The 23,250-nt window shown below is 38.9% G+C and overlaps 1 pseudogene; it reads right to left on the reverse strand.

Annotated features, from left to right (window-relative positions):
- Positions 1–791: 791 nt before the first annotated feature.
- On the reverse strand, positions 792–1,407 carry LOC123457503 (annotated as a pseudogene).
- Positions 1,408–23,250: the final 21,843 nt, after the last annotated feature.

The following is a 23,250-nucleotide window of genomic DNA, read 5'->3' on the forward strand; positions in this document are numbered from 1 at the left end:
GGGGGAGGGGGGAAGGGAGGGAGGAGGGAGGGAGAGAGAAGCTGTAGAAGATTAAAGTCAGTCTTCATCATACCATCTCCAGTGCCTTGTGGTGAGGTGTTCCCTCTAAGGGCTTGGTAAAGGTTCAAACATTTGATCTGCCTTTTAGGATGTAGAATTTTATGGTACCATTGCCATTTGGATCTAGATTTGTGTCCCCCACCCCTCCCTTACTATCACCTCCCTCTCCACCCATCCTACTGTCTAGTTCTCAAGATGCTTGCTGGGTATGTTGACATCTTGGGTAGATTCAGGTTAGGTGCTGTAGTTGAGTGATACTATGCAGTGATTATCTTACTGTGATTGGGTAAGTTCACTGAGAATGATCTGTTCCAAGTTCAAACATTTTTCTTCAAATTTCATTGTGTCATCTTTTCTTACTCCTGTGTAGAATTCCATTGTGTAGATATACCACATCTTAGTTATCCATTCTAGTGATGGACATCTGGGTTGATTCCAGCTCTTAAGTATTATGAATTGAGCCACTATAAACATGGTTGAGCAAATCTCTCTGGACAGAGGTTTAAAGGTTTTAGTGTACATGCCTAGTAAGGGAATAACTGGGTCTGTTGGTGACTCTATAGTCAACTTTTTTAGTCTCCATATTGCTTTCCATAGTGGTTGTACCATCTTATATTTCCACCAACAGAGGATGAGGGTCCCTATTTCTCCACATCCTCGCCAGCATTTATTTTCATTTGATTTTTTTTTTTTGAAATAAATACGGTGTGGTTTATTTATCAGTGAAAACAAATTGACAATGAATAGTATTTTAGGAGTTGAAAAGGCAATACAATACTAAATACACAACCTTAATTTTCGAGATCAGAGTTTCTGTGATTTAATTATATAAAGATGAGGAGTCAAGTTTTGCAACCTAAAAATATTTACTTATTAAAACTATATTAGTACTTTAGTAAACTATACAAAACAGGAAATGAGACAAACATGTGCATTTATAGAACTGCATGTCAGTCAGGCCAGATCCCAGCAGAGGGAATTCCCAGCACGACCTCATTTGTCTGTGAGGACACAGAGCAGTCCTTCTGCAGACATGCACCTTCATCTTCAGCATGATCCCCTCATCACTTCTTGATGGTTTCTATGAACGTGCATGTCTAGTTGTTTGCTTCTCAGAGCAGACTTTATCTTCCTCATCCACCAGCCATCGGTGGAGGACTGGGGCCATGAAGATGATTGATTCGACCCATTCTTCGGGGAGGGTTACCTGGTGGCAACAAAACCACAAACTCTGCTATTCCCCAGAAGAAATCTGTTATCAATGACAATCTCCATGGGGACTGACTCCGGCTGTCCAACACTTGTCCGTTCGAGATGTAAACCATCTTCCCTCCAGTTCCTTACTTCCGAACGGCCTCATTTGATTTTTTGATGTTTGCTATTCTTACTGGGGCAAGGTGGAGTCTCATGGTTGTTTTAATTGTTTAGTTGTTTTGATGTTTTGCATTTCCCTGATGATTAGGTATGATGAACATCTTCTTAAGTGTGTGTTTGCCATTTATATTTCTTTCTCTGTGAACTGCCTGTCCAGCTCTTTGTCCCATTTTGTGAGTGGGTTGTTTGACTTTTTATTGTTTAGTTTTTGAGTTATTTGTAGATTCTAGAAATTAGGCCTCTGTCAGTTGGATATTTAGCAAATATTTTCTCCCATTCTGTGGGTAATATATTGGCTTTGCTTACTGTATGCTTTTCTGTAAAGAAACTCTTTAGCTTCATGTGATCCCATTGGTTGAGTGACTGTTTAAAATTGTGTGCTACTAGGGTTTCTGTCAGGAAGTCTTTTTTCATTCCTATACCATGGAAAAGCCCTCCTATACTTTCTTTGAGTAGTAGCTGAGTTTCTTGTCTTATATTCAGGTCTTTGATCCATTTGGACTTGAGTGGTGTGCATGGCAAGATGTGTGGATCAAGTTTCAGTTTCCTGCATATGGTTATCCAGTTTGTCTAGCACCATTTCTTGAAGATGCAATCTTTTTTCCAGCCTATATTGTAAGGGCCTTCATCAAATACTGAGTATCTGTAATTACTTGACCCATAGTATGGGTCCTCAATTCTATTCCGTTGGTCTATACTCCTGTTTTTATGCCAATACCATGTTGCTTTTATAACTGTGGCTTTGTTATATAGCTTTAGATCAGGTATGGTGATGCCTCCAGAAGTATCGTTTTGCTTAGGATATGCTTGGATATCCGAGGCCTTCTGCCTTTCCATATGAACTTTGAGATCATTTCTTCTATTTCTGTGAAGAACAATGTTGGGATTTTAGTTGGAATTGCATTAAATCTATATATTGCCTTTGGTAGGATTGCCATCTTCACAATGTTAATTCTGACTATCCAGGTGCATAGAAGGTATGTCTATTTTCTCAAATCCTCCTCAATTCCTTTTCTCAGTGTTTTTAGGTTTTCATTGTATGGATCTTTCACTTCCGTGGTTAATGTTATTTCAAGGTATTTAATTTTTTTGTTGCTATTGAAAATAGGTCTGTGTTCCTTATTTCTTTCTATGTATCTTTGTCATTTGCATATAGAAAGGCTACTGAGTTTTGTGCATTGATTTTGTATCCTGCTACTTTGTTATAAGAGTTAATCACCTTCAAGAGTTTTGGGATGGAGTCTCTCGGGTCTCTTACAATCTGTCTTCAGTGAATAGAGCTAAGTTAACTTCTTCCTTTCCAAACTGTATCCCTTTTATTTCTTTCTCCTGTCTTGTTGCTTGAAGTATGACTTCCAGTGATATATTGAAGAGTAGAGATGAGAGTGGATAACCCTGTCTTGTTCCTGATCTCATTGGGTTTTCCTCCAGTCTCTTTCCATTAAGTATTATTTGGGCCTTAGGAGCTTTTATATTGCCTTTAGTATTTTAAGATATGAACCAACCATGCCAATTCTGCCCAATGTTTTAATCATGAAATGATGTTGTATTTTGTCAAAGGCCTTTTTTGTATCTATCAAAATGATCATGTGTTTTTTGTGTTTAACCTGGTTTATGTGGTACATTACACTGACAGATTTCCTTATGTTGAACCATCCCTGCATTCCTGGAATGAATCACACTTGATCAAGGTGGATAATGCTTTTGATGTGTTGTTGGATTTGGTTTGAGAGGATTTTGTTCAGGATTTTTGCATCTAAGTTCATCAGGGAAATAGGCTAGTAGTTTTCTTTTCTTGTGGCATCTCTGCCTGGTTTTGGAATTAGGGTGATATTAGCTTCAGAAGGAGTTTTGGAGCTTTCCCTGCTCTCCAATTGTGTGGCACAGTTTGAGAAAGATTCATTTGAGTTCTTCCATGAATGTTTGATAGAATTCAGCTAAGTCCTAGACTCTTCTTTTTGGGGAGTTTTTTTCTTTATTACTTTTTCATTCTTAATGAGTATAATAGGTTTGTTGAGGAGATTAATCTGCTCTGAGTTTAGCTTTGATATATGGTATATGTCCAGGAATTTATCCATTTCCTCCATATTATCCAGGTTTGTAGAATACAGGTTTTTGAAATAAGTCCTGATGATTCTCCCAATTTCACTTATGTCTGTTGTGATCTCTCCTTTTTCATTTTATATTTTGTTAATTTCAAGTGTCTCTGTTTTTTGCCTGATCAAATTGGCCAGGGGTTTGTCAATATTGTTTATTTTTTCAAAGAATCGGCTCTTTGTTTTGTCAATTTTTAAAATTGTTTTCTTAGTTTCCAACTCATTAAATTCTGCTAGGATCTTAATTATTTCTTTCCTTCTGGAGCTTTTTGGGTTGGATTGTTCTTGCTTTTCCAGTGCCTTTAGGTGGATGGTTAGGTTATTGATTTGGTATCTCTCTGTCTTTGTTTTGAAGTCATTTAGTGGTATGAATTTTCTCCTGAGGACTGCCTTCGTTGTGTCCCATAAGTGTGTTCTCATTGTCATTCATTTCTAGAAATTTTGCAATTTCATTTTTTATTTTGTCCACTATCCATTTATTGTTTAAAAATGTGCCTCTCAGTTTCTAGGCAATGATGGGATTCTTGGTGCATCTTTTGTTGTTAATTTGTAGCAATATGGAATTGTTGTCTGATATCATGCAGGGAATGATGTCAACCTTCCTAGTTATAGGGAGGCAGGCTTTGTGACCCAGTATATGATCTATTTTAGAGAATGTTCCATGGAATGCTGAGAAGAATGTGTAGTCTGTGGATTTGGGATGGAATGTTCTGTGGATGTCTGTTAGGTCTAATTGATCTATGGTTCTGTTGAGCTCTCTTACTCCCCTGTTGAGTTTCTGTTTGGATAATATGTCTGTTACTGATAATGGTGTATTGGAGTCTATGATGGTGTTGGTGGTTATTTCTGTTTGATTTTCAAGTAGATTTTGCTTTATGAACTGTGGTGCCCCGTGTTTGGTGCATACATATTTATAATTATACTATCCTCTTGATAGATTATTCCCTTGATAAATAGGAAGTGGTCTTCTTTGTCTTTTTTGATTATTTTTTGGTTTGAAGTCTATTTTTCCTAATGTTAATATAGCTATGCCTGCTTGTTTCATATTCCTGTCTGCTTGGAATATTGTTTCTCCCCCCTTTCACACTGAGGAAGTGTTTGTCTTTAGAGGTGAGATGGATTTATTGAAGACGACAGATTGAGGGGTCTAATTTTCTGATCCATCCTGTTAGCTTGTGTATCATGATGGGTGAATTAAGGCCATTAATATTTAGGGTAATGACTGTAAGGTTTGATTTGATCCCTGCCATATTGTGTTGGTATATATGGTTTAGTGTTTTCATGTACTTTGAAGTTTTTTGTGCCTTCTCTGAGTTTGGTTATTGTGATCTGCTTCTTATAGGCATTTAGCATCCTTTGTTGCTTTTCTGCAAGTTCTATTAATAGGTTGGTCAGGGTTGCATGACTCATGGCTTCATTTTGGTGTTCTGATTGGAATGTCTCTTCTATGTTTTGATTAGATATGATCATTGTAGGACTGGGTGATCTTAATGGTTTTACTCACATTTGATATTTCATGTTATTTCTCTTGCTCTTAGGTCCGCCCATCACAGTGTATGGGCAGAGAGAGTAGGACTGTGGTGTTGATGGGCAGGGGATGTGGGGCCTTGGGGGGGGGGGAGCGGGCCTGAGCTACCTGGCAGGCAAGAATATGGGCAGAGTGGCCCTGAGCTAACATGTGGGTGGGTGGATCAGCCTGAACTCAAGCACAGTGGGAAGCTGAAGCAGTCTCAGGCCGGATGCCCAAAGCAGTCTGAGCTCTCACTTCATGGAATACCAAAGCAGCCTGAGCTCTGGCATGGTAGGGGCACCAAAGTTGCCTGAGCTCTCACCCAGTGATATACCAAAGCTGCCTGAGCTCGGGCTTGGAGGGATGATGAAGCACCAAGCTCCAAAGCAGACTAACTCACCAGGTAGGACACTGGGACACAGAAGCAGGATGAGCTTGTGTGCAACAAGACACCAGTGGGTGGCTGGTGTGGCAGAAAGCCTAGGGATTGTGCCTGAGCTGGTGCAGGCAGAAAGCCAGAGGTGGCCTGAGCTTGTATGGGTAGGTGGAATGGGCCTGGGCTTGTGCGTGGGCAGTCAGAGGCCAGAGCAGTAAGTAGGCAAATTGGCAGAGCAGGCTAAGCTTGCACAAGTAGAGATGGATGGATGAAGACTGAGCTCCACTGAGCCAGTGGGCAGAGCGTTCCCAAGGTCATGAGTGGGCAGGGGTAGCAGGGTGATCGGCCCTGTGCAGTGAGGCAAGTGGAACTATATTGGCCTGGGTTCCCTTTCCTACAATAAGTGCAGGAGTATCCTGAAGCTGGGATTGTGGGTACAGTGGATGCTTGTGGGTATTGGGGCACTGGTGGGCTACCTGCGAGCAAGGGAATCAGCTACTCCCTTTTTCCACCCTCTGTGCCCTACCACTGGCAATCTTTTAGAGATTGCTCTCCCCTAAAAGACCCAGTGAACACTTAATGCCTTGCCTTTCTTTCCTGGGAATGTGTGGCACAGTCATGTGGTCACCATCTTGGCTGGAAGTCGACCTCATTGACAATTTTATTGGACAGCCAAGGAATAGTAGTAATACATGAACTAGTTGAATATTGCATGAGCAAATTGCAAAGAACTTTGGCTTTGGGTAATCCTTATACATTTGTTAAAGGAAGGGAGTTAAAAGTATGGCCCATTGGACTGTGCTGATTCAGAAAACACACATACAAACACACACACACTTTCTAACATCATTCACAAATGTAGTCACGCTAAGCCCACCTATTGTCTTCAACAGATCTATGGCAGTTCTGTGGAAAATTCATCACTGGTATTGTCTTTAATGTAAAGTCATGAACATTTGTCCTATGTCAAAAGCCTAACCAGACCATTGAGTAAATTGGGCAAACAAAGTAGCTTCAGATCAGTCAGCATCTCTAAACATTGCTTTTCAATATTGGTCATCTGTGCTGTTCAGAGGAGTACAAATCACACTGCTTTAAACAGGTGGATTACATGGGTGTAAGATTAACTTCAGGGCAAGTTCCAAGTCTGGAATTTAGAGGTAAAAGCGTCTCATAGCAATGTTTTCAGAAAAGTTATTTTGTAGGGCTCAGCAGGAATATTCCCACAGTTCTTTACCATAGCTGATTCTCATATTTCATTCTTATCGTTCATTCCTAAAACTTTTTCTTATAGTTCATTCCCACATGCAAGGCTTCCAAGACATAGACCCAGTAAAGAAAATCTAGATAATAGCAGTTTCAGTAACTAAGCTGAAAGTACAGGGAGCTCAACATGTCTAGTGTTGACAAGATACCAGAGATGAAAGTGAACCCATACAGAAAATTCCAGAGATCTTCAGACTTGAATTTAGCTTAGTGACACTCTACTCACATATGTAAGAAAATGATGCAAGATTGGGGAGAACCCTCTAAGAGGATTAGATACAACAGTTCCCAGCTATCACAGAGGGATAAGAGTCCTGATTCTTGTCCAAAGACTAACAGGGAAATTGCATGATATATAAAATACTAAGCATTGAGAAAATCTTCAACTCAGTTGTGAATAATAATAAACACTATCCTGGCATTTGCTTGATCATACAGCTAGCTCTTTAAAAATAAGCCATAAACATATAAAAATAATTCCAAGTAATATAACTGCACTCCAGTACAAAACTACACAAATATAACAGCATCTATCATCTAATAAGTTGTTTGATTTATTTTAGAGGTATATTTCATGCTAGCTCAAACTGAGCTGGAACTCATTCTACAACCCTGACTGGCCTTGAACTACAGGTAATCCTCCTACTTCACCCTTGAGAGTGTGGGCATTAAATATGTGTGCCACCATGCTCAGCTTCCATCTAATAGGTGAAAGAAATATTTAGAATCCAGTAAAAAATGTGTGCCAGCCTGCAGCACAAGAGTCGAAACAGATCCCGAAGGAGGGAGTGGGAATGGATCTGAGACAAGAACACAAGGAATGGAGCCAAGACAAGTTCTGATCAAGGCTCAGGTTTATTCAGGCAGACACAAGCTTATATACAGAATAAAAAACTTTCTTGACAATGCCTACATGCCTAAAGTCAGCTTCACCAGGGCCATACAATAATTTATGTCTCTGTGTCTGGCGCCTGCTTCTTCTAGGCTGTACAAAAAGGCCTCTGTGCCTGGTGCCCACCTCACGTTAATTGCCTCTGTGTCAAGAGGTCAAATAGCAGCTGCAGTTCCTGAGGTCGAAGAGAGGCTGCAGCTCCTGACACAATGAAGCAAGAAAATCCAAACCATAAAGTGGAGGAAACTAATCAATTGAAAATTTTTAATGAAATAGGGTAAAAAATATACTGGATGGGGCTGGAGAGATGGCTTAGCGGTTAAGTGCTTGCCTGTGAAGCCTAAGGACCCTGGTTTGAGGCTCAGTTCCCCAGGTCCCAAGTTAGCCAGATGCACAGGAGACACACACGTCTGGAGTTCATTTGCAGTGGCTGGAGGCCCTGGCGCACCCATTATCCCCCCCACCCCCATTCTCTGTGTCACTCTCAAATAAAAAAATAAAAATAAACAAAAAAATAGAAAGGTTATAAAAATATACTCGATGAAGACATATTAAAGGAAAAAGAGATATGCTATAAATGAGCAGAGCAGCCTATTACATGTATAATTGAAGTCTCCAAAGTAAGGCATAGGTGTGAAGAAAATGTATTTGAAAAAAATAATAATGGAAGCTTTCCTAAATTTGGTGAAAAGTACAAATCCACAAATACAGACTCAACAAAATCTCAACACAAGAAACATGAAAATGATACCAAGCATATAAATAATCAAATTACTCCAAATCAGTAATAAGCATAGTCTTAAAAGCAAACAAAAGTAGCACATTATATACAGAGGGACAAATATAAGAATGTCACAGCTTCATTTTTAAATCATGAGCAATACAACTGAAAACAGACTTCTGTAACATTGTATTTTTAGGTGATTTTTTTGAGGTAAGGTCTCGAGCTAGCTGAGGCTGACCTGGGTGGGACTCACTCTGTAGCCCAGGCTGGCTTCACATTCATAGCAATTCTATTCCCTCAACCTTCATAAATCTGGTATTAAAGGCATGAGCTACTGAACCTGGAAAGAACTGAGTAACATTTTAGAGTATTGAAAATCAAAAGATAAAAGGAAAAACAGCCAAAAACTATCACCCTAGAATTCTACCTCCTGTACAAACCAAAAATATTCTTCAGAAATGTACGAGCAGAAATAATTCATGGGCAGCAGACCCACACTAGGAGAAGTGGAGGAGAAGAAAACTACCAGATTGATATGTGAACCTGCACAAGAGAATGAAAGTTGTGGGGAATCATAATTCTATCAGCAAATACACTTATTCCATTCTATGGCAACTACTAAACTGAGTGACTTATAGCTACAGAATTCATTGTTTTGCAATCTGGAGGCTTCAAGTTCCATACTGCAATGTTACTTGGGCCTTGCTGCCCCTAACACCTGCTTGGAACAACAACAACAACAAAAATCCTTTCAAGCCAGGCGTGGTGGTGCATGCCTTTCATCCCAGAAACTCGGGAGGCAGAGGTAGGAGGACAGCTATGAGTTCAAGGCCACCTTGAGACTACATAGTGAATTCTAGGTCAGCCTGAGCTAGAGTGAGACCCTACCTCAAAAAAACAAAAAAATCCTTCTTCTGCTTCCTAGTTTCCAGTAATGTTTGGCTCATAGGAATATTACTAGGGATTGGCATTTTCTTCTCATGCTTTCACTTTGGTGTGCCTGCATCTCTGGGTCTCTGTGGCCCTTCTCTCTTTATAAGAACACCAATTAGCTGGGTGTGGTGGCTCATGCCTTTAATACCAGCACTTGGGAGGCAGAGGTAGGAGGATCGCTGTGAGTGCAAGGCCACCCTGAGACTACAGAGTTAATTCCAGGTCAGCCAAGACCAGAGTGAAACCCTACCTCGAAAAAAAAAAAAAAAAAAAGAACACCAATTATACTGGAGTCATGTTCCACCATAGTCTGGTATGACTTCATTTTAACTAACTGCATCTGCCATGAGACTGTTTTCCTAGGAATGTAAGATTTCAGAATATCCTTTTGAAGGACATTATTCAATCCATAACAAGGCAATTTTTTTCTTAAGTTTTTACTTGAGGTCATTGACTTTTAGGAATAAGAAATGAATGTAGGTTTATTTTACATAGGAATTAAAAGCTCTATAAGATGTATATAATCGTTTATGTCTAAATTATTTCAGTATAGAAAGTATATTTATGGGGATTACTTTTCTATTGTATGCTAGTTTATATTGAGATATGGAGAAAATCTATTCAGGACTTGCTTCATATGTGATAATAATTGAATAAATACTTTTGTATAAACAAATTTTGATGTCATCAATTTTAAGATTTGTTGAGAAAAAAACTGGTAACATTAAAATATGCAACTAAATTTAAGACTTTCAAAGTATGACAGACTTCATGGGTAATAAAATGTCATGGCTCAGTGGTGCATTTCAGTTTGTGAAGGGAAAGGAAAGCTCTGAAATAATATGCATGAAAATAGTGAATAAAGAGTCTCAAAGACTCTCAAGTTGAAATGCATATAGTCAGAATGTATAAGTAAATTTATTATTGTTATTATAACATTTTCTTCCAACAACCCAACAATTCTAACAAATTCTTACATCACTGTCAGCATTTCATTAATCAGATTAGGAAACAGAGGGTAGCAAGGTAAACTTTTAAAATTTATTATGTGACAATCATCTACCTTGCAACAAGATGCTGCTTGCTGTCCTGCATGCCATTCTTCCTGCCCTCCCTCCTTACTCACACTGAATTGGCTTTCTCCTCTCTAAGTAAGAAGCATGTCTCTGAACTCCTTTCATTTGACCACCCAGCCACACTTTCACACACCTATACCGTTCAGTCAGAGACACTGCCAAGATTTAACACCAAGAAGATCTCTGATGCCTTGGTTTGCATTAGGATGGGCCTCTTTTATGCTCCACATAGTTCTTGGGAAGGAAATACTTATAATCTAGTTTTAAACTCGTTGAACTTCTTTGAGATATTTTATGAAGAGCTAGAAACTCCTTTAGCTTGTTACAGTCTCACAGGGGAAATCTCCAAAACTCAGGATAGAATTATCACTATCCACCGACCTTCTCGCTGACCATTTTGGACAGAGATGCTTAGCAGATGTTGCAGAATGAAAATGCCCTGAGACTACCCATTCAACTACAATTATTAATGACAAAATAAGAAAGAAAGAATGTTTGCTACAAGGTAAGAATAAAGGAAGTTTAGAATTAGTTTGGCATTAATAATGCTTCTCAATGTATTATTTTTCAGGTTGCAGTGACCATTTATAATACTGTTCACATCTTAAGTCTCAAGAGCAGCTATGATCTATATATTAACTGAAGCTAATTCTGTCGCTGACCCTATATTACCTAGATTGTCACAGTAAGAAAAAGAACGTGGTAAAATTGAATTCATGATTTTATAAACCACATACTTTGAGACTGGAGCAAGATTGTGGGATGAAATCACAGAGGCACATGAGGAATCCAGGCACAGTAAGGTAGACAGTTTGCATTAAAAACACAGTGGTGGCAATCTGACTGGGAGGAAGACCCCTGGGAACCTCTCAAAGGATCTGATATTCATGATGACCTATCAGTTCAAACTTCTGATAGGACTCTGCTTATGTTAAACTCCTGCTTTCAGTCCATGGTGCACATATTCTGGGGAATTAAAATTTCTTCTGTTATGTCAATATTGTTACAATGATCATCTTATATTCTTATATACCACAAGGCATACAAATAAAAACTCAGCATAAGTGTTATGAATTCCAGTCTTAAACATAAGAATTCTTTCATCTTTCCTCATTCTTAAACATTTTTTTAAAAATATTTTTAAATATATTTTTTTTGAGGTAGGATCTCACTTTAGCCCAGGCTGAATTGGAATTCACTATATGGTGTCAGGGTGGCCATGAACTCATGGTGATCCTCCTATGTTGGTCTCCCAAGTGCTAGGATTAAAGGCATGTGCCCCCATGCCTGGCTCCCAATTTTAATGCTACTTACACTGTGTCCTTTGTTCTGTGGTTTTTTTTTTGGGGGGGGGTTCCTTATTATTATCAATATGCAATTTACTGAATACTGTCTATTTTCTCATTAGGGTAAAACTGGTTTTACAGCTTTGAGAAACATTTACTGGATGTGGGATGGAATATATTGAGAGAATTTTCAAACACAAATTCTCCATCATCTGTCTTCACTGAGTAATAACACACAGCTTTTTGCCTGTGGCCACTTACAAAAGCTTCTTCTTTTATCCCTTATTAGTTTCATTGTGCTTTCATGCCTGGAATATGAAACTGATCACTCTGTGACCATTACAATGTGCACACTTTCTTCCCAGTTTGCTCCTGTGTCCTTTGTGGTCAGAAAAGGAGGAAATCAGTCAATGAGTGAATTTTATTTTTCCTGCAAAAAAGGCTCATAAGTCTGACATTGAGTCACTGCAATGCCTTTATCACCAATTAGAGAATGTCTTTCTGTTTGTATGTAGCCTTTGGGCTCTCAATACAATACTGCTTTCCTTTCCATTTGTCCCTCATCTATCTGCTGTCATATTTTTTATGTATACCACCTGCTGCTAAGTATTTTACAATTATAGGCATATTTTATATCTTTTATCTTGTCCCATGTCACCCTGGTAGCAAAGTTTTATTTGCTTTACTTACTTGTTTCATTCCAAAACTTCCTGTCTCCATGTATTTTAAAGTTTTATTTTATTCTCTCCAACCTTTACAAATATGAATGCTATTATATTTTCAAGCTATTCTGTCCTCATGTACCATATATCAGATAATATCCCATTATCTTTCTTTCAAAAGAGGTTTTAAACAAGATGTCTTTATTTAACTATATTCCTCCAGCCCAAAAGTGTCATAACTATGTTTGGATTTCATTTTCAAATGAAAATTTGTTTCTGATGCTACATCCTACAGTTTGTCTTCCAATACAAGTCCATAACCCAAATCCAGGTGTGAAAATGGACACCGTCTTATCATGGATAGTTACTGTCTTTGACAGGTCCTGACACAGACATCACTTATTAAGCCTTCTTACTTAAAATGGGACTGTCGCTCCAGAACAAATATCCTGATCATAAGAAAATCAAACTATCTATTCCTCAGCGAGATTAGACTGCAGGTTGCAAGTTTCTTTTTAGGATTCCCTAAGAGAGTGTTTAAGGTTATTTAAGGACATTTTCCTTCTATTTGATCAGAGAAACCAGTGTCTGACACACAAGATCAAAGGTGAGATAATAGAAAATGTGAAATGTAACTTGTATGTTTCCAATTGTCCTATTCAGCTGAATAATGTCGTTAACCCGACTTAGCATATAAACTAGTTTTTAAAGGAAAGAATGGTTTGTTATTTTTACTTGTGAGTACAGTTTTAAACCTATGCCTTGAGAAGCAAAGATTATTCTTTCCAGTCTATTTTCATAACTGCATGAAAACTTTCACGATGTTTAGTTTATTCAATGTGCAAGCTAACGTGGTCTCTGCAGGGAGTATCTGAGTTTCTCAAATGCACAGAGCTTAAGGATCAATATACAGAATAAATCTGTCACACCTTAGACAGCCAACCTCACATTAAAAACATATATTTGCTAGAATAAGCTGAGACAGTGGAATGACAAGTTGTGATTTTGTAAAATGTACTGTGAGACTTCTGTTTTATAAAGTGAACAAATAGGTTAATCTGACCACATGTCTTGCACTTAGGGATAAAAGTAAATCCAGATGCATCTTTAAATGAAACTAAGACCTGAGAAACTCTCAACATGCAGTCTAATCTCGCTGAGGAAAAGACAGTTTGATTTTCTTATAATCAGGATATTTGTTCTGGAGTGACAGTCCCATTTTAAGTAAGAAGGGCTTAATAAATGATACCTGTGTCAGGACCTGTCAAGGACAGTAACTATCCATGCTATGTTAAAAAAAAAAAAAAAAAAAAAAGCAGTGTGCAGAAGCAGTCCTCTTGCTCTGCCTTCCAGGTTGAATAGCCCTTGAGTCCCCAGCTCCTGGATTCTCTCTCCAGAGGGTTCGCATGGGAGTGAGTAGGGCAGACTTCCCTGTTCACCACCCCACACCCCATACCTCCTAGCCCCTGGTCCCAGTTCACTTGCTGCATACTTGGGGTTGGTCCCTGTGAGTTTACTGCAGAAGCAGGCCCCTTGCTCTGCCTTTCTGATTGCATGGCCCCTGGGTCTTCAATTTCCTGATACCTTGCTCAGGAGGGGGGTGTAAGCAGGGTAGGCCATAGCTCCTGATTTGTTCCCCACTTCCCAGTTCTCTGGTCCTGGTATCCCTGCTGCTGCCTTTGGTTTGCCTGGTCCCTGTATGTATGTTATGGAAGCAGGCCTTTTGTTCTGGTTTCCTGATTGGCCACTGGGAACCCAAATCCCTATTTCCCTGAGTCAAAAGGTACATGGACCACTATAGGTGCTGACTTCTTGCCACTGACTCCCAACTTCCTGTCTTCCCACCCCCTGATTCCCATGTGCTGAAGAGCACATGCAAGTGGAGTGAATAGGCCAGCGCTCCCAGTTCGCCATCTCCCTGTTCCCCAGGTACCTTTAATGTACCTTCAATCTTCAGTCTGCACATCTGTGGTTATAACCCCTTTGTATACTAATCCAGTTCACCTTTAAAACAGAGCACCCTCTGATGAGCCTACAAGGACAAATACTTGCTTCCCCCAAAACAAAATAAAACATTTCTCCAAGGTGGTTAGACCACAAAACAAAGAAGCCAGTGAAAGTCAGAAAACAGAAATTTCTACCAAAGAAGCCTAGTTCCACAATGGAAGCCTCCACTGAAATAATAGAGATATCAACTGAAATTCAATCTAAAAATGAAAACAGAACAACCAATGTGACCCTGATCAAAAGAATTCCTGAATTAGAAGAAAACCATCAAAAGAACAATAATATTAAAGAAATTGAGAAGAATGATCTCTTTTTTTAAAATTTTTATTAGCATTTTCCAAGATTATAAAAAAAAATCCCATGTTAATTCCCTCCCACGCCCCCCCCACACTTTCTCCTTTGAAATTCCATTCTCCATCATATTACCTCCCCATAACAAAACATATGTACAATATCAACCTATTAAGTGCCCTCCTTCCTTCCTTTCTCTTCCCTTTATGTCTCCTTTTTAACTTATTGGCCTCTGCTACTAAGTATTTTCATTCTCACGCAGAAGCCCAGTCATCTGTAGCTGGGATCCACATATGAGAGAGAACATGTGGAGCTGGCTTTCTGGGCCTGGGTTACCTCACTTAGTAGAATCCTTTCCAGGTCCATCCATTTTTCTGCAAATTTCATAACTTCATTTTTCTTTACCGCTGAATAGAACTCCATTGTATAAATGTGCCACATCTTCATTATCCACTCATCAGTTGAAGGACATCTAGGCTGGTTCCATTTCCCAGCTATTATAAATTGAGCAGCAATAAACATGGTTGAGCACGTACTTCTAAGGAAATGAGATGATTCCTTTGGATATATCCTAGGAGTGCTATAGCTGGGTCATATGGTAGATCAATCTTTAGCTGTTTTAGGAACCTCCACACTGATTTCCACAATGGCTGGACCAGATTGCATTCCCACCAGCAGTGTAGAAGGGTTCCCTTTTTCCACATCCCCGCCAACATTTATGATCATTTGTTTTCATGATGGTGGCCAATCTGACAGGAGTGAGATGGAATCTCAATGTAGTTTTAATCTGCATTTGCTTGATGACTAGTGACGTAGAACATTTTTTTAGATGCTTATATGCCATTCATATTTCTTCCTTTGAGAATGCTCTATTTAGTTCCATAGCCCATTTTTTCATTGGCTTGTTTGATTCTTTATTATTTAACTTTTTGAGTTCCTTGTATATCCTAGATATCAATCCTCTATCAGATATATAGCTGGCAAAGATTTTTTCCCATCCTGTAGGTTGCCTCTTTGCTTTTTTCACCGTGTCCTAGGCAGTGCAAAATCTTTGTAATTTCATGAGGTCTCATTGATCAATCTCTGGTTTTATTGCCTGAGCAATTGGGTTGTACTCAGAATGTCTTTGCCAAGACCAATATGTTGGAGGGTTTCCCCTACTTTTTCCTCTACCAGTTTCAGAGTTTCAGGTCTGATGTTAAGGTCTTTAATACATTTGGACTTAATTCTTGTGCATGGCGAGAGAGAAGAATCTATTTTCATCCTTCTGCAGATATATATCCAGTTTTCCCAACACCATTTGCTGAAGAAGCTGTCTTTTCTCCAATGAGTATTTTTGGCATATTTATCGAATATCAGGTGGCTATAGTTACTTGGGCTTACATCTGGGACCTCTATTCTGTTCCACTGATGTACATCTCTTTTGTGCCAGTTCCCTGCTGTTTTTGTTACTCTGGCTCTGTAGTATAGGTTAAAATCAGGTATGGTGATACCACCAGCCTTATTTTTGTTGCTCAGTATTATTTTAGATATTCAAGGTTTTTTGTGTTTCCAAATGAATTTTTGAATTGTTTTTTCTATTTGGATGAAGAATGCTTTTGGAATTTTGATAGGGATTGCATTAAATGTGTAGTTTGCTTTCAGTAAGATTGCCATTTTCACAATATTTATTCTTCCTATCCAGGAATAGGGGTTGTTTCTCCACTTTCTCATGTCTTCTGCAATTTCTCGCTTGAGTGTTTTAAAGTTCTCATTGTAGAGATTCTTTACTTCCTTGGTTGGGTTTATTCCAAGGTACTTTATTTATTTATTTTTTTGATGCAATTGTAAATGGGAGCAATTCTCTGGTTTCATCCTCTGTGTGTTCGTTGTTAGCATATATGAAGGCTAATGATTTCTGTGTATTTATTTTGTATCCTGCTGTAGGCTTTGATCAGCTCTAACAGTTTGCTAGTAGAGTTTTTAGGGTCCTTTATGTATAGAATCATGTCATCTGCCAATAATGATAACTTGATTTAATCCTTTCCAATTTGTATCCCTTTTATGTGTGCCACTTGCATTATTGCTATGGCTAAGACTTCCAAAGCTAGATTAAATAAAAGTAGAGACAGTGGACACCTTTGTCTTGTTCCTGATTTTAGTGGAAAAGCTTCCAGTTTTCCCCCATTTACTAATATGTTGGCAGTAGGCTTGTCATAAATAGCTTTTATTATATTGAGATATGTTCCTTCTATTCCCAGTCTCTGTAGGACTTTTATCATGAAGGGATGTTGGATTTTGTCAGATGCTTCCTCTGCATCCATTGAGATGATCATATGATTTTTGTCCTTCAACCTGTTTATATAATGTATTCCATTTATAGATTTGTGTATGTTGAACCATCCCTGCATCTCTGGGATAAAGCCTACTTGGTCAGGGAGAATGATCTTTTTGACATACTCTTGTATCTGTTTGCCAATATTTTGTTGAGAATTTTTGTATCTATGATCATGAGTGAGATTGGTCTGGAACTTTCTTTTTTTTGTTCTAACTGCCTGGTTTGGTATCAGGGTAATGCTGGCTTCATAGAAGGAGTTTGGTAGAATTCCTTCTTTTTCTATTTCCTGGAGGAGCTTAAGAAGCAATGGTGTAAGCTCTTCCTTAAAGGTCTGGTAAAATTCAGCAGTGAATCCATCTGGGCCTGGGCTTTTTTTAGTTGGGAGTTATTGATAACTGTTTGGGTCTCCATGTTTGTTATAGGTCGATTTAAGTGATTAACCTCATTTTGATTTAATTTAGGTAGGTCATAAAAATCAAGGAAAGCATCCATTTCTTTCATATTTTCATACTTTGTGGAGTATATGCTTTTATAGTATGTCCCTATGATTTTTTGAATTTCTCTGGAATCTGTTGTGATGTTACCTTGTTCATCTCTGATTTTATTAATTTGTGTCTCTTCTCTCTTTTGGTCAGATTTGCTAAGGGTTTATCAATCTTGTTTATCCTTTCAAAGAACCAACTCTTTGTTTCATTAATTCTTTGGATTGGTTTTTTTTGTTTGTTTGTTTCTATTTCATTAATTTCTGCCCTAATCCTTATTATTTCTTCCCACTGATTTGTGGTTTGCCTTGTTCTTCTTTTTCCAAGGCTTTAAGGTGAAGAATTAGGTCATTTACTTGTGACCTTTCTAATTTCATAATATAGGCAATTGAGGCTATAAATTTACCTCTTAGAACTGTCTTCATTGTGTCCCAGTGATTTTGGTGTGTTGTGTTCTCATTATCATTTGACTCTATAAATTTTTTGATTTCCTTTTTGATTTCTTCATTGACCCATTCATCATTTAGTAGTGTATTGTTTAGTTTCCATGATTTTGTGTATGCTCTACAGCCTTTCCTGCTACTGATTTGTAGTTTAATTCCATTGTGGTCAGATGGCATGCAAGGAATTATTTCAATTTTTCTGAATTTGTTAAGATTTGCTTTGTGTCCTAATATATGGTCTATTTTAGAGAATGTTCCATGTGCTGCTGAAAAGAATGTATATTCTGCAGCTTTCAGATGAAATGTCCTGTATATATCTGTTAGGTCCATTCCTTCTATGACCTCATTTAGTCCAGATCCCTCTCTCTATTTTTTCAAGGGATGACCTGTTAATTGATGAGACTGGGGTGTTAAAGTCACCCACCAACACTGTGTTTGGTGTTATCTGTGACCTTAGTTCTAATAGTGTTGGTTTGATGAATTTGGGAGCCCCCATGTTAGGTGCATAAATGTTTAGGACTGTAATGTCCTCCTGTTGGAGTGTGCCCTTAATCAATATAAAGTGACCTTCTTTATCTTTCTTTACTAATGTTGGACTAAAGTCTACCCTGTCTGATATTAGGACAGCAACTCCTGCTTGTTTTCCATGCCCATTGGCTTGAAACACCGTCTTCCAACTTCTCACCCTAAGATAATGTCAATCCTTTGTAGAAAGGTGAGTTTCTTGGAGACAACAAATTATAGGATCCTGCTTTTTTTGTTAATAAATGGCCACTAGTTTTTTTTAATTTATTAATTTTTTTATTTGAGAGTGCCAGACACAGACAGAAAGACAGAGAGGGAGAGATAGAGAATGGGTGCGCCAGGGCTTCCAGCCTCTGCAAACGAACTCCAGACATGTGTGCCCCCTTGTGCATCTGGCTAACATAGGACCTGGGAAACCAAGCCTCAAACCGGGATCCTTAGGCTTCACAGGAAAGTGCTTAACCACTAAGCCCAGGATCCTGCTTTTTAACCCATTTTGCAAACCTATGTCGTTTCATTGGGGCATTGAGGCTTTTGATATTAAGAGATATTATTGAAAGGTGTGTATTTATGTTTGCCTTTTTTTTTTTTTTTTTTTTTTTTTTTTTTTTTTTTTTGTGGTTCCGGTACTACCTGTGCTCTCTTGTGTTAACTAGTATTTGCGTATTGCTTGTTTTTTCTAGGTTCCTTATATTGTGCTTTTCCTTTTCTTCAGCATGGAGGACTCTGTGAAGTATTTTCTGTAGAGCTGGTTTTGTCTTCAAGTACTCCTTTAACCTGCTTTTGTCATGGAATGTCCTTATTTCTCCGTCTATTTGAATGGATAACTTTGCAGGATAAAGTAACCTTGGTTGACAGTTGTTACCTTTCAGAACTTGGAATATATCACTCCAAGCCCTTCTGCCTTTTAAAGTTTGTGTTGAATAATCTGCTGTATTCCTGATGAGCTTGCTTTTGTAGATAACTTGATTTTTCTCTCTAACTGCTTTCAATATTTTTTCTTTGGTGTTTGTGTTTGGAAGTTTGATTATAAAATGGCAAGGAGAGGTTCTTTCCAGGTTTTGTCTGGCTGGGGTTCTAAAGGCTTCCCTTATCTGCATTGGCACCTCTTTCCCAATTTGGGGGAAATTTTCTTCTATGATTTTGTTGATGATGCCTACTATGCCTTTAGAGTGGAATTCTTCTCCTTTTACTATGCCCTGAATTCTTAAATTTGAACTTTTCATAGTGTCCCAAATATCTTGTAATTCCCACTCATACTTTTCTATCAGTTTGTCTTTCTCTTTGTTGGACTGTATTAGATCTTCCACCTGGTCTTCTAGCTTAGATATTCTGTCCTTTCCTTCATCCTTTCCACTGGTAAGATTTTCTACAGAGTTTTTTATTTCATTAACTGTGTTCTTCATTGCTAGTAATACTGACTGGTTTTTCTTTATTATTTCTATTTCCTTATTATGTCTTGTATTGCCTTCTTTATTTCATGAAATTGGTGTCCTGCATCTTCTTTGATTCCTTTGATTTCCTCTTTAAGTTCCTTTTTGACTCCTTTGATTTGTTCTCTGACTTCTTTGAACATATTTACAATCATTCTTTTGAAATCTTTCTCAGTAATTTCCTCTAACTCGTTCTCACTGGAGGTCATTTCTGATGCATTAATACTTTTAGGTGGGTTTATATCATCTTGCTTTTTAGTGTTTCTTGTGTTATAATGTATATATTTTTGCATCTTGGATTAAGTTAATGCTTCGATTTTCTAGCTAGCTGGGTATTCTTAGCTGTATCAATTGATTTGATGTTATATATTTTCAGGGTAGGAGCTTAAGGTGTTAGGTGTGGCTCTTAAGACTCTCAGAGTACCTACAAAGGTGCTCCTCAGGGTTGAGTTTCCCTGCTATGGGAGTATTCACGTAGGCTGAGTTGAATAAAACACAGGTAGATTCTAAATGTTAACTAAACACTATGCCCATTTAATCTAAAACAGCCCCAAGTATGTATGCCAGAGTAGTTATTATAACATCCAGATCCTCTAGCAACATAGAGGTTATGATTTCTGCTCTGTTGAGGGATCCAAGTCAGCTTGTGACCAAGTGAGACCCTTCCCTGGTGTAATCCCAGGTACCTTGGATGATTTTCGTCTCTGTCAAGTTACTGCCTGGTCGTCGGGCTGCTGTTCTGATTTCTGGAGCTGGGCACTGGCTTTTCCTGCAGTGCAAACTGAGCCTGGCAACTGTGGCCCTGCAGATCAGCACCCCCGCTGCTGGAACTGCTGCTGCTAAAGCTGCGTCTACTGGGTCTGTCAGCAGCTGAAGCTGCTGCTTCTGGGTCCACCGCTGCTGCTGCCTCTGCTGCTGCTACTGTCGCTGCCACTTCTGGAGCCACTGCTGCTGCTGAAGCTGCTGCTGCTGCGTCCACTGCCACTGCTGCCATTGAAGCTGCTGCTGTTGGGTCTGCCGCTGCTGCCACTGAAGCTGCTGCTTCTGGGTCTGCTGCTGCTGCTGCTCCTGGGTCTGCTGATGCTGGGTCTGCCGCTGCTGCCACTAGTGTGTCTGCTGCTGTTGGGGCCTCTGTTTCTGGTGCCGGAGCCGCTAATGTTGCTACTGGACTCTGCTCCTGCTTGGGTCCCGCTGTAGGCTCAAGTTGGCGTGGCCAGGTCCCAGAACTGTTGCTCTGTTCGCTGGAGCTGGGCTCAGGTGGTGGTGGAGGGGAGGGAGCCACACTGCTCTGGTTCTCTCACTATTCCATGTGTTCTTCTACCTTGTGGTCTGCTCCTCCGTTGCTCACTGACACTCTCCCTTTACGTTTCTTGAGTTGCAGAGAGCTCCAGTGTGAGTGGACGCTCCCCGCACCTGGCTTTTCCTGCAGCTGGAGCTGATCCTGGCGGCTTTCTGGTGCGCCACCACTGCCGTGGTTGGCAGAGCTGCTGGGGTTGCTTTTGCCAGCCGTTGTGGGCTCTGGATGCTCTGGATCTCTTCTACTTCTCTGCTGCTGCTTCAATTTCCTATACACCTCACTTTTTAGTAAAAGTGTGTATTTTGCTGGGGTTTTTTGGTCTTTTTTCCCCCCAGGCTGCTTCGGTGTGGTACCTACGCTGCCATTTTAACTGGAAGTCTCCCAGAATCATCTCTTAAAGCATTAAGCTTTTGACAGTAGGCCTACTAAATTGAAGGAAACATTAGAAGGATCAAAAGAGATATAAATGAATAGAAGGGGACTGAACACATGGGAAATTTCAATAACCAATTGATTAAGCTTAATGAAGACTTGATCAAATTCAAGAATAAATTCCAGAAAGCATCAAGAAAACCAGAACTCAAACTGAAATAATACCTTAAAAGAGATATAAATACAATGCAAAGTAATACAACAGAAAACAAAAATCAAATAGAGCTTATAAAAACCTCTCTAGAACCCTTCACTAGTGGAGTTACTCAGGTGGAAGACAAAGCCTCTGAGCAGGAAGACAGGACAGAAGAAATTAATTGGAAGGGCAAAACCTTTGCTAGGTTCAAGAAAATCAAGTGAACAGAATATGAGGGAACCATAAAACCACCAAACATTCAGATCATGGGTATATAAGAAAGGCCAGAGACATACAGACCATATTCAACAAAATTATTAAAGAAAAATTTCTGAATATCTCAAAAGAGAGGCCCATCCAGATACGATAAACACACAGAACACCAGACAGGACCAAAGAAGAAACCCTCCAAGGCACAACATAGTTAAAACTCCTAACCATAAAAACAAAGACAGAGTGCTAAAAGCAGCAAGAGAGAATCAACTCACTACATACAAAGGCAATCCCATCAGAATTACACCATATTTCTCAATGGAAACCTTGAAAGTCAGAAGGGCAAGGAATGAACCACTTTGAAGTCTAAAATCCTATGGCTTCCAGCCCAAGATACTGTACCCAGCAAAAGTATCCCTCATAATAGTGGGTGAAAGGAAAACTTTCCATGACAAAAGCCACCTATATGGTTATATTAAGGAAAAGCCAAACCTACAGAGAATACTTCAGGGAATACTCCACCCAGAAGAATCAAATAACCAATCTCAAGAGCCAACAAGAAGATCACAATAACTAAAACTAGATCAGGCTCAAAAAGTACAAAACACCAAACCCTATAAAAAAAACACCAAACCCTATAAAGCACCCCCTCATGGTAGGGATTAAATCAAACTTCACAGTTACAACCCTAAACATTAATGGTCTTAACTCATCAATCAAAAGACACAAGTACACAGAGTGTATCAGAAAAAAAAAAGGACTCTTTTGTCTTCTGTCTTCTAGAAACCCACTTAACCACTAAAGACAAATGCCACCTCAGGGTGAAAGGATGGAAAATGGTCTTCCAAGCAAATGCAAATAAGAAACATAGAAGTGTTGCTACATTAATATCTGATAAAGTAGACTTCAAACCAAGATTAATAAAAAATGACTTAGAAGTTCACTTCTTACTCATCAAGGGAATGATCCAATGTGAGGACTCACAATCATAAATATATTTGAGCCAAATATAGATAAACCACAGTTTATAAAACGAAACCTACTTGACAACAAAATAAAAATAAACACCAGTACCCTCTTAGTTTGGGAATTCAATACTCCACTCTTATCAACAGACAGATCATTCAAGTAGAAAATCAACAGGGAAATAATAGAGCTCAACACCATAGATCAACTAGACCTACTGGACATCTACAGAACATTCCACACCAATGATACAGATTATACATTCTTCTCAGCAGTCCAATAAACCTTCTTAAAATATGTCATATATTAAGCCTTCAAACATACCTCCATAAATTCAGGAACATTGAAGTAACTTCCTGCATCTAGCACATCACAATACTAGAAGTTAACAAGAAACACATCAGGAACTTCAACTGCTCCTAGAAGCTGAACAACACACTTTTAAACAATGAA

Source organism: Jaculus jaculus, chromosome 1 (genome assembly GCF_020740685.1).
Source record: "Jaculus jaculus isolate mJacJac1 chromosome 1, mJacJac1.mat.Y.cur, whole genome shotgun sequence".
Lineage (NCBI taxonomy): Eukaryota > Metazoa > Chordata > Mammalia > Rodentia > Dipodidae > Jaculus > Jaculus jaculus.